General features: G+C 45.7%; 1 non-coding gene across 1 annotated transcript; it reads right to left on the bottom strand.

The window, feature by feature from the left end:
• Nucleotides 1–4421: 4421 nt before the first annotated feature.
• Nucleotides 4422–4495, bottom strand: TRNAN-GUU. The gene has a single exon. It is a non-coding gene; the product is annotated as a tRNA-Asn (tRNA).
• Between the last annotated feature and the right edge of the window lie 8199 nt (nucleotides 4496–12694).

The following is a 12694-nucleotide window of genomic DNA, read 5'->3' as shown; positions in this document are numbered from 1 at the left end:
CATCACAGCCCAGGTGTTTGAGTCAGGCCAGTTCTAAGCTGACAGCAGTGAAGAGCTATTTTTTCTTTCTTTTTTTTTTTTTTTAAAGATTTTATTTATTTATTTGTCAGAGAGACAGAACACAAGCAGGGGGAGAGGTAGGCAGAGGGAGAAGCAGGCTCCCCGCCGAGCAAGGAGCCCAATGTGGGACTCGATCCCAGGACCCTGGGATCATGACCTGAGCCGAAGGCAGCCGCTTAACCGACTGAGCCACCCAGGCGTCCCCTATTTTTTCTTTCTTAACAGCAACTCTAGAAAATAGAAAACAATGAAGCAATGCCTTGAAAAATCTGAGGGAAAATGATTTCAACCTAAAATTCTCTATTTATGGGGCGCCTGGGTGGCTCAGTCTCCTCAGTCTTTTTCCCCTAAGGCCTTCGATTGATTAGATGAGACCCAATCTTATTATGGAGAGTAATCCCTTTTACTCAAAGTCTCCTTATTTACATGTTAATCTCATCTAAAAAATACCTTCACAAGAACATCTAGACTGATGTTTGACCAAATATCTGGGTACCACGGCCTAGCCAAGTTGACACATAAAATTAATCCTCACAACTGGGAAGACAGGGAAGTGGGACGTGTGTGTGCATGTGCACACACAGTGGTAACTGTAGAGGGAGTAGGTAGAAGAGAGATAAAGTACCTAAAACTAGGAAATGAAGAATTAACAATATCTGTTTTCAGAGATGGAAATAACCAATCACTGAATAAAATAACTTAAAGTCAACGAGCTGAACAGAGATGCGGTGACCTCCCTGAGGCTTTGGTGGCAAATTCTCTGAGGCTCTCTGAAGGCCAGCCCTGCTGAGGATTAGGGGGACTTCCTGGGACTTCCCAGCTCAGGCTTCCTGGGCCCCACGTGGGAAAAGATGGTGTGGTATCCCAGCAGTAGCAACAATGGAGACCCATGACTAGGCCTGACGGGGCAAGGGGAGACAGATGTTTCTGGAACCTGGAGAAGTGACAGCTGTAGCCCAGGCTGCAGTCCAGTCCACCAGACAACAGCTGTGGCTTTGAGGCGTAGCAAAGAACGCAGTCACTGTCAGCCTGCAGGAAAGAGCTCCCCTGGCCTCCTATTCTTCCCATCCTGCCAGCCCTACGCAATGCATCCCATGGGCTGTAGCCAACAGGAGGCCAGGGGGCAGAGGCGCTTTTGTGCAGTTCAAAAAGATTAACTCTCTGGAGCAGATAGTAAAGCGGATAATGGTGAGAAGGGATCTGGAGTGACAGATGCAGAATACCAAGCAAAGATGGCCTTTTCATTCTTGAGGTTTGTAAACAAGTTAATAGACTTTAGTTCTTAGAGCAGTTTTAGGTTTACAGAAAAACAGAACAGAAAGTACGCCCTCTCCTCCACCCCCACTGTCTCCCCTATTATTAATCCCCTGCATTGGTGTGGGACGTTTGTTACAACTGAGCCAGCATTGATACATTATGATTAACTGAAGTCCCTAGTTTCCAGCAGGATTCATGCTTTGTGTGATACAGTTCTATGTTTCTGAGATTTTCATTGTAAAATAATTTCATCATTAGCTGCATTTTGGTGTCAAATAAGTTTTTCAAAAAGATTTTGTATTTCCTGAATTATCTCACTGACTTGAGCATATCGGCTTGTTGTCTTTAGACCTGTGTGATGTCTGAACTGGAGCTGCGTAAGTATTTGGTTCAATCTTTCTTTCCCTTAGATCATTATAGACCCTAGGTTAAATTTTCCTCCCATCTTTATCAGAACCCCATTTTCTTATCAGAGCTCTCAACTTCATTAAAACAAAGTTCTATAACTGATGTATGTTTTTCATACCATAGCTGGATTCTCTTTTCCATAAAAATACTGGTAATGTGACTAGAATCTTGAAAAGCAGGAATTTTTTTTAAGATTTTTTTTTTTTTTTGGAGGGGGGGTATTAGTATCTGTGAGCTTCCAGCTCAGAGCAGACAAGCAGATCAGGGAAGGAAGAAAGGAAAGAAAATCCTATGGAACTTCTGGATCATGATGCTTTAAGAATTTCCCAGAGAATGTGGCTTGCCCACGTTGTCAGGGGACTGGACTGGGGGTTAATAGCCTGCCCTGTGGCTTCAGCGGACTATAGGCAAGTCTGAGTTATAGCAAGTGAAGATAGCCTGGTTCACCTGAGGTTTTTAATCTATACTTATAAAGGAGGTAGTTACTTTGTTATAAAAGTAAATAAAGCCATGCTTGTTGACTTTACTGAAAAAGACAATTGTTTTGCTTTATTAAAAATAAAATTGTTTATTATAAATAATCAGGTTAGTATTTTGCCTTTGGGAACTTGGAGCTTGAGCAGAGGAAATAAGAATTTTTTTCATGTATCTTTCTATAATCCCTTGATTTTCTGTTGTCTCTCACACACACACACAAATACACACACAATTCCTCTAGGAGGAAAAGATCAAAGAACTACAGGACAAGTCCTGCTCCTACCTGCAAGTGATTGTTCTCAAGTCTGCAATCTGGTCACTTTATATAAAGGGCATTTTAAACACTCAGGAAATGCCTCTTTATGTTACCACCTGTTGTGGACTGAATGTGTCCCTCCCAAATTCATATGCTGAAGCCCTGACCCCCAGTGTGATGGTATTAGGAGGTGAAGCCTTTAGGAGGTAAATAGGTTTAGATGAGGTCATGAGGGTGGCACCCCATGATGGGACCTTATAGAAATATGAAGGTCACCAGATCCTCCTCTCTCTGCCCTCTGAAAACACACTGAGAAGGCAGTCACCTGCAAGCCAGGAAGGGGCCTCACCAAGAGCTGAGTGGGTCACCACCTTGATTTTTGACTTTTCAGCCTCCAGAACTGTGAGAAATAAATGCATGTTGTTTAAGTCACCGAATCTATGGCATTTTGTTATAGCAGCCTGAGCTAGGACACCACCCAAAACCTCTGAAAAGATCAAAATAAGACTTTAGAAATCTGTTTGAGAATGCCTCCCCATTTCTGTTTTCTGTAAGATTCCTTTAGCTACTTGTTCACCTCAGCTCACCAGACAAGGTTTTGTAACAAGTGTCACATATACCAGCATAGAGGGAACAATTCCACAAGATCAATAGAATAGCCACCATTACTAAGTTCCCCCAAATAAAGTCCTGAGAATGCAGTCTCTCCTCTTGCTGCCATAAGAAAAAAATTTAAAAGATCCATCATCTGAAGTCGCAATCTGATGAAAATTTTAAACATCTCTCCTTTCCAATTTTTATTTGACTCAGGACCACCCACGAAGGTCCCACTCTGAAGGGCGAGTTCTTGGTTCTTCTTCAGCAGCAGAAGCCTGGGCTCTCTGCCACAGGAACACTGGGACCTGTATCTCTACAGTCCTATGAATCCAACCGTGTGAACCACTTCCCCAGGATCCCCAGGGGCCAAGAAAACAAAGGAGACTGTGGGAGCACCAGCCACTCACCAGCAAGACTCAGCAATGTGTGAGACCAACAAGCAATAACATTCCCCAAGCAAAAGTGATGGATTTGTACTGCTAGTAAATGTCAGTTTGGGTTGCCAAAAGAGCGTTCTCTTAGAATGTGGGGATATGACTAGGTACAGCTTCTTTGGAGGGCCATCAGTCAGGAATTAGCAAAATTAGCAATGACAAATACTTTGATTAGGAAAGTCCACTTCCAGGAATCTCTTTTAGGGAAATCCATGCGTAAGCGATAAGGATATTTGTATAAGGATGTTCTCTGAACAAGCATTTATAACAGTAAACATTAGAATCAATGTCGTGTCACAATTAAGGAATGTTTGTATATACAATAACCCATCCATACCATGAAAAGATATGCATTTATTTAAGAGGATGAAGTAAATAACAGAAATGGTGATGAGACGTCCCTGAAAAGAGTTATAGTAGCTAATGTTTAATAAACATTTATTAAGTGGTCAAATGGTTTATGTGCATATCTCATTAACATTTAAATTAATCCATGAGGGAAGTACTCCTATTTGCCCCCTCTTATAGACAAAGAAATTGAGGCACAGAAAATTCATAATTTGTTTAAGCCACATGGTGGGAGAACCAAAATTTCCACCGGAGACTAGAGGCTTCACCCCAAGTGAAGAAGGGTTTTGTTGTTCTCAATTTTGGGGATTTCTTAGTTTCCAGGATGTGCAGTTGTAAAAACCCAGCTTCGGGAAGTGAGGGGCTCTGCAGTGTCTCTGGGATAAGTAAGGCCCAGACGCGGGCTATTGAAAAAAAATACCTTTGCTGAAAAATTCCTTCTTTTAGGCACTTTTATGCAACTTGAGTCTTCCAGCAGCATACTTGGGCGTCTGATTTAAAGTGGACAGAAGTCCAGAGGACTCCGAGGATAAATAAGGTCACTAACAGGTAACCTAAGGTTGCAAGTTGCTAGTAAAAGAGACCGTCCCTGGGTGGGCTCGAACCACCAACCTTTCGGTTAACAGCCGAACGCGCTAACCGATTGCGCCACAGAGACACGGAAACCATTCTTCCTAAACTCATTTCCTGATCTCAGAAATTGCTTTTCCAACCTCTGGCTAGGGACATCTTCTCATTCTCCCACTCCGGAAACCGGAGGCGCGGGAGACACTGAGGCCACGGGTCGTGTCACTGGGCATGTCTGAACATCGATACGGGGCCAGTCACCTGGGGAACTCGGGGAGCCCAAAGCCAGACCCCCCGCCTCTCGGCCTGCTCCTCGCCGCCTCCAGAGCCGCCTGGCTCCAGGGGTCGCCCGCAGCCTCTGGCGCTGAAGTCATCCACCTTCCCATTCTTAGCTCCGATTGACTCGTGGCTCTCACAGCGAGTCCCCGCAGGACCAGGGGCGCGCGTGAGAAGGGCGCTACCCCCACTGACCCCCCTCGCTGCAACGCGGCAGGACCGGGCGTGGCCGGGCACCTAGTAGGCACTCCCTAAATGCTTGGTGAAGGATCCATTCCGCCGTGGGGGCCGAGGGGAGCCAAGAATTCCAGTGTGGGCTTTTAAACTTTTAGTCCTACGAGGGGCTCGGGAGAGGGAAGACGGCAAAGGTTTCTCCGAGGCGGACGCGCGTTTGTTCCAAGAGCTGACCGAGAGCGCGGCGAAGACCCCGACTCTGGACTCGTGCGCACTAGGACGGAACTGAGCTCCGCACCCTGGCGAGCCACGCAGCCTCAGTCCGGCTTCGGCGGTCCGGGGCTGCGGTGTCCAGGGCTGAACCGCGGAAGCCGGAGAAGAGAAGGAAGCGAGGGCGCGTGGGGCAGCCTGGTGAGGCGCCGGGGAGAGGGCGCGAGCATCCAGCCGCTAAACAAAAAGGCGCAGAAAACTGAAAATGCCGATTTTCCTTAATTTCAATCACCCGCCACTTGCGGTCTCTTGTGTGCGGTTGGTGCTCTGACTCCGAAAAGACAGATATTCCTCTTTTAAATGCTTGGTTTAAAGACGGCAGCGCCGTGAGATGTCACCCTTTGGACCTGGCGACTTCCCGAACGCGGGCCTCGGAGCTGCTGGGGGGCCCACAGTCCCTGCTCCCGGTAGGAGGGGAGGAAACGCTGCAAGCCGTCCGCCCCCCGCCCCCGGGGGCCCCGGCCCGGCCCCAGCCCCTCGCCCCTGGCCCGGAGCCGGCTGCGCGCTCCCCCTCCGTGCCCCTGCACCCTGCAGCGGAATGTGGACGAATGTGACCAACCGTCTGTACTTCAAGGAGGTGCACGGTAGGCAACGGTAGGAGAGGCTGATAAAAAATTCCAAAGAACAGGGTGTCCGAGTGAATTTACTATTATTACTGGAGTAATGCTTGTACTGAGTAAGACGATGACAGCTGTCGCTTTAATCCCACATGAACAGGGCTGAAAGTTCCCTGTAGCTTTGTAGCCATTTGCGGGCGACCTGCAAGCATGCACTCGGGTATTTTTTTCTTTATAAACATAGCTCATAACACTGTATTTATTAATCTGTGTGTTCCTTTGAGTCTCAGTCCCCAACAGCCCCCAAAGAAGAGGCGGAGAACACGCGGGGCTGGGGCACAGAAAGTGCACTTGGCGTCACGTCAACTTTCATCCGTGCCTAAAGAACTTGGAGAAAAGTGCCCACGATTGTCGTGGAGGGTTGGAAAATTCCAGTAACAGGGCCAAGGAGGTGAGGATCCGTGGTAAGTCTCGGTGGGACCTATTGGGATGGATTGAAAACCTCTTTATCCTGGACGTCCTTTCCATAGAAGTCTGGGGTTCAGTCTGGGGGGCAAACTAGCACCGGGAGAGGCCCTTCTAAAAGGCCGGGGGGTGGGGGGGTGGGGGGGTGCTGGATTGCTCCCTCAGCCGTACCCCGTCTCCACGCAGCACTATTCTATCCACTACGCTGGTCCCTCCTTGAGCTCAGAAGTAGGAAGATCCTAGGCCGGGATTGTGATTTAGTGCCAATCAGCGGTGGGCAGGAGGAAATCCATTAAACTCTCTACAAACCTCTTTCCTGGTCAGCAACACGCCGAGGTCTTGGCTCAGGTATTTTACATTTGGGCAACGATTCCAAGCGGCTAGGAGGAAAAGAAGTGCATCTACTTCCCGTCGTCTTGCTAGCTCAGTTTGTAGCGCTCTCGACTTCTAATTTTAAGGTCTTGAGCATCGCCCAGCGTCCAGTGCATTTTATTTGAGTGTCTTCGGATTGGGCACCCGCGGTGGCCGGTGCCGTGCGGATCCCCGAGGTGGCCACGAGGGGGCGCGCGGTCCCTTCCCCTTGGATCTCGGCTCCCAGGGACCACTACTTTTTTTCAGTTTGGATGGTAAAGAGTAATGAAGTCCAGCTGATTCACTTTCTCTGAGACTGGCACAACCCAAGATTCTTATTCTTTACCACCCCAACTCTAGGATCGTCTTGAGTCGGCGCATGGAAGGTTGGTTGCATAAGCTCAGCTGTCCAGCTCAGAGGCTACCTCATTCCCTCTGCTGCTATCAAACTATGGGAAAAGGCACAAAGACAACTGGATTTGAAAGTGACTGATTTCGCTTGTAATTTTAAATGTTCTGTTCTACGCATTAAAAGCCTTATTCCTGGGGCGCTTGGGTGGCTCAGTTGATTAAGCCTGGGACTCTTGATTTCAGCTCAGGTCATGATCTCAGGGTGGTGAGATTGAGCCTGGTGTGGGGCTCTGGGCTCAGCCAGGAGTCTGCTTAACATTCTTTCTCTCTCTGCCCCCCCCCCAAAATAAATCTTTAAAAGCCTTATTCCAAGAAGCATGTGCAGGTTTCAGCAGATCAAAAACGGAGTCCTCTGTAGAAAAAAGGTTTAAAATCTGTGTGCTTGGGAGAAAAGACCCGGTGCACCCAGGAGCGAGGGTGGGGAAGAGAATGGGAAGGAAGATTCAGAACTAAGAGCTACAGAATTGGGGAAGAAGAGAAAAGAGATACATTCCAGGGACTGGTCCCCACTAAGGACAGCTTGTCTTTCTGGGCCTCCCCTCCCAATCTTTGTCTTTCAAAGCAGCCTCTCACTCTTCCACTCATCTGATTCTGGGAATTCTGGCATTTTCTACTAGGTCTACTAGGCCTACACAACGTTCCTTCTACCAGGACCAGGCACCTTACAGTTGTCCTTTTGCTAATCTTCTCTTTTGTAGTCCTAGGAGAATCTATTAGGTAAGGCAAAACTTTACCTCTACTGTCTTAGGGACTCCAAATGGGCCTGAGAATTAAGTTGACATAAGACAGATTAATAGGAGAAAAGCCCATTGATTTTTACACGAACATGGAAAGTCCAATAGGAAAATGAAAATCCAAAGAAGTGGGTAGGCCTAAGTGTTTTTATACTAGGTTGAACAAAGGGAGGCAATTGTGAAAAAGCGAAATATATGGGAAGATTAAAGGAAGATATAAGTTTTTTTAAAAGGTCTGTACAGATTTCTCTGGGCCCTGACTTCCTGTCTCACGTGACAAGGATGTTTCTTTCCTCCTGGTATAGGAAGTTTTATCTCCTGCTTTCAGGAAGGAAAGTGGAGGTCAGAGCACTCTTCTTGCACCTGCTGTTTTCCACATGCCTTTAGCTCAAAACAATCCTTATGTCAAAGTGGCATATTTTGGGGTGGCATATCCTGCCACTCTTCAAGTTCAAGCATGGGAATATGCCCAGAGAAAAGGATACTTAGCTCAGATCTCCTTGTGGTGCATGCTGAAAGTGAGTCCATCATTCTTAGTATTTGTTAAAGTAAAAACAAAACCCTTCGGCTAGGTCATTTATAAATGTGGAAAATAGCATTCAAATTATTTAGAAATCAGTAATCTAGGGACCTCTGGGTGGCTCAGTCCGTTAAGCGTCTGCCTTTGGCTCAGGTCATGATCCCAGGGCTTGCTCATCAGGAGCCTGCTTCTCCTTCTGCCTGCTGTGTGGCACTCTCTCTCTCTCTGACAAATAAATAACAAAACCTTTATAAATAAATAAATAAAGCAAGGATTTAAAAAACAGAAATCAGTAATCTATGTAAAATCCTTCATTTTATCTTCTTAAAAAAGTTTCTGAAAGCACTTTATTTTTTTTAAAGTTTGTTCTTTTTTAAATAACCTCTACACCCAACATGGGGCTTGAACTCACAACTTCAAGATCATGAGTCACATGCTCTAATGAGTGAGCCAGCCAGGCAACCCTAAAATCCTTCATTTTATTTTTATGTTAAGATTTTATTTGTAAGTAATCTCTACACCCAATTTGGGGCTCAAACTTACAACCCCGAGATCAAGAGTCTCATGTTCCATCAACTGAGCCAGCCATTTTAGGCACCTTTGCCTTAAAGGCACTGGCAAGAATTCAGGTCTTCTACCCACAACTATAACATAGTAATACCACCAGATTAGTCTTGCTTTAAACAACCACAAAAATGGACAAAATATGTGAAGCACCTGTTTACAGACACTGGACAGAGGTAGTGCAAGACTGTGATTCCCTGAGAGAGGACTGGAGAAATGATCTGATGATGGTATAGCAAGCTGGAATCCCAGCAGAATATGGTGTTCACACTGAGCTGTGAAGCCAGAGATCAAAATTAGGGGTGCTGAAGCAATGGGAATCTTCAGAGCAGAGCATCAGAAAGGAGAAAAGAGCTTAGAGGCCAGTTTTCAGAAGTCCACATTGGGTCCCCTGCAGGTCATTTGCAGAGTGTAGACCTGCTCATGCGCAGAGAGCTACTATCCAGTCTGGCTTACCAGATGACAGATGCTACAAGATGGAAAACAGAATAGATCCTAGAGATCAGTGCTGGCAACACTGGGATTCAGGCCTTGTTAACAACTCTACCACTCTGAGCATTCAGCTGATACTCCAGAAATGCTCTGTTTTAGGTGTGAAAACCACACCTTAGTGTAAGGCTTACTCTTGACCCTCCCTGACAAATATTAAAACCAAGCCCTGATAAGATTAACAGAGGAATCGGGTTTCCAGGTTGAGTCACACCAAGTTAGAGAGCTTTGGGAAACACCTTGGACTTTCCAAAGATCCACCTAAACAAAACATAAATCCAGTGCTACACAAATTCGAGGTCATGGGTTAGTAATCAAATTGCTTAGTAGAACAAATATTGACACTCTTTGGAGGAAGATATCAGAATCTGGAGTCTCTACAATGTATCATTCAAAGTGTGTTATAAACAATAAAAAGTACTAGACATAGAAAGAAACAAAAAAATTAGGCCCATTTAATTCATACTTAAGAAAAAAACAGCAGTCAAGAGAAACCAACTCCCAGGATATTAATTTTAGCAGACTTCAAAATACATATATATGCATACATATATATGTATATTTTATATAATTATTTATACAAATAATATACAATTCCTTTATACAAAGGAATATACAATGTCATTGAGTGTCCTGGGTGTTGTTTTTTTTTTTTAAGACATATTTATTTATTTTGAGAAAGAGAGAGCACCAACGGGAGGGGCAGAGGGAGAGGGAGAGAGATTCTCAAGCAGACTCCGTGCTGAGCTCCAATCCAAGCCCTATGCAGGGCTCGATTTAACAACCCTGAGATCACGACCCGAGCCGAAACCAAGAGTTGGACACTAGGGCGCCTGGGTGGCTCAGTTGGTTAAGCGACTGCCTTCGGCTCAGGTCATGATCCTGGAGTCCCAGGATCGAGTCCCACATCAGGCTCCCTGCTCAGTGGGGAGTCTGCTTCTCCCTCTGACCCTCCTCCCTCTCATGCTCTCTATCTCGCAAATAAATAAAATCTTGAAAAAAAAAAAAGAGAGAGAGTTGGACGCTTAACTAACTGCGCCACCCAGGTGCCCCTGTTCTGTGTTCTAATAGAGAATCTCACACACAAAAAATGAAAATCATAAAAAAGAATCAAATGGGAATTCTAAGGGACGCCTGGGTGGCTCAGTGGGTAGAGCATCTGCCTTCAGCTCAGGTCATCATCCCAGGGTCCTGAGATGGAGCATCTCATTGGGCTCCCTTCTTAGCGGGGAGCCTGCTTGTCCCTCTTCCTCTGCCTCTCCCCTCCCTCCTGCTCTCTCTCAAATAAATAAATACAATTAAAAAAAAAAAAAAAAAAGGAATTCTAGGACTGCCCAATGGGCCCACAAATGGAGATCCAGAATATGTAGAATATGTATACATGGTTTCAGCAACATGAGTTCCATTCACCATGGCTAACCTGGCTACAACCACTACTGAGTGCCCAAAAGCCAACAGCAAAGAACAACTCAGCCTATGACACAATACCAGTTCCCCGTTGGCAAGAAGGGAAGACATCAGTCAGCCACAGGATGGCAGGCTGATCACACAGGACCTTTGCATCATGGGTGGGGTGGGGCAGGGTGGGGGTGGGGTCCACAGTTTTATTCTCACTGGAATAGATACTTTTATTATGGTTTTGTCTTCTCTGCCTACAATGGTTTTGCTAAAACAACCATCTGTGTGTATTTCCGGAATGCCTCTTCTATTTCATGGAATTCCATACAGCATTGCTTCTGGCCAAGAACTCATTTGACAGTTGCCCTGGGCTCATGCTCATTCACTGGTTTTACCCTGAAGTAGCTAACCTGATGGGGCAGTAGAACGTGTTTTTGAACATTCAGTTTCAGTGCCAGCTGGATGACAATGCCTTGAGGAGCTGGACAAATTTCACAGGATTGCATATACTCTAAATTAGCAACCAATAGATGGTGCTGTTTCTCGAAGGTTTGGGAACCAAGTGGTAGAAATGGGAGTGGCTCCTCTCACTATTACCCCTAGGGATATGCTAGTGAACATTTTGCTTCCCACCCACCTCTGTAACTTTGGGATCTCTTGATCCAGAAGTCTTAGATCCCAAGAGAGAAGTGCTTTCAGCAACAGGTGCAATAATGGCTGTATTAAAGTGGGCATGCCACCTGGCCATTTGGGGATCCTCAGGACAGGGTATCAACAGGTAAAGAAGGTTACTTTTCTGAGTGGGATGACTGATCCTGACCACAAGGGAAAACTGGGCTGCTACTACACAATGGAAGTAAGGAGGAATATTTGAGAAATGCAGGAAAGCCTCAGAAGACTCTTTGGAACTCATTGCACTCTAATTAAAAGTCAATGGAAGACTGCAACAATCCAGTACAGGCAAGACAGAGAATGGTCCAGAGACTTTGGGAATGAGGGTTTATGGAACTCCACCAGGCAAGATACCTGCTAACATTGAGGTTGGTGCTTGCCGGGGGCAAAGGGAACATGGAATGAGTAGTGAAGAAGACAGTTATAAATACCAGTACAGTTGCAGAAGTAAGGGCCGTAATAAATACGGGTATTTCTTCCTTATTTTGATATGAATATTTTTGTGTACGTATTAACCAATATTTTTATCTTTCCTCTTTCAACCCACTACCAGCTAACTAACATAAGATGTGTTGATAGTAGTCAACTTTTAATCGAAGCAAAGGGGGAATGAATGTGATTCAACTGGAAGAGGAATGAACATCAAAGACAAGGGATTTTATTCTTTTGGGGGAAAGGGCTAGCATGTTTTCATTGTTTGAAGAAAGCATGATTTTCCTATTGCTTTATTTGAAAGTCAAGAATTTTTTTTTTTAAGATTTTATTTATTTATTTGAGAGAGAGAGAGAGAAACAGCATGAGAGGGGAGAGGGTCAGAGGGAGAAGCAGGCTCCCCGCCCAGCTGGGAGCCCGATGTGGGACTTGAACCCAGGACTCTGGGATCATGACCTGATCTGAAGGCAGTCGCTCAACCAACTGAGCCACCCAGGCAACCACGAATGGTTTTTTAAAAGGAGCAGGAGGAATACCACACAGGCACCAAGTCCACAAGAGGTGGACTGTGGTGAATTTGTCAGTTTTCATTCCTAAATTGGAAGCACATTTCCCAGAATTCCCATCCCTGCATAATTCTGTGTTAGCTTGACATATGGATTTGGAAGGTGGAAATATAAATGGATGCCATATTCTTTTAGACCCTGAGAAGGGCAGCGGATGTCACCAGCACACACATACAATTTATCAGCTGGTTTATGTTGTGGGCATGTGGCAGCAGGCAGGCTTGCAGCAACAACTCTTGCCCTGTATCTCTTTCTTAGGGCTTCTCTGTTCCTTGGGCCTGCTGGACGTTTAACTCCTTGCCAGTACCAGCGGGACACTCTTTTAAGATTGAGAGTTCAGAGTGCTTAGAGACTGAGGCAAGTTCTACGTCTATCCTTTTTGGGGGTTCACTGTCCCACTTTGTCCCTACA

The sequence above is a fragment of the Phoca vitulina genome, unplaced genomic scaffold, assembly GCF_004348235.1.
Source record: "Phoca vitulina isolate PV1807 unplaced genomic scaffold, GSC_HSeal_1.0 scaffold2, whole genome shotgun sequence".
NCBI classification, from domain to species: domain Eukaryota; kingdom Metazoa; phylum Chordata; class Mammalia; order Carnivora; family Phocidae; genus Phoca; species Phoca vitulina.
This window is presented reverse-complemented; position numbering and strand designations above follow the sequence as displayed.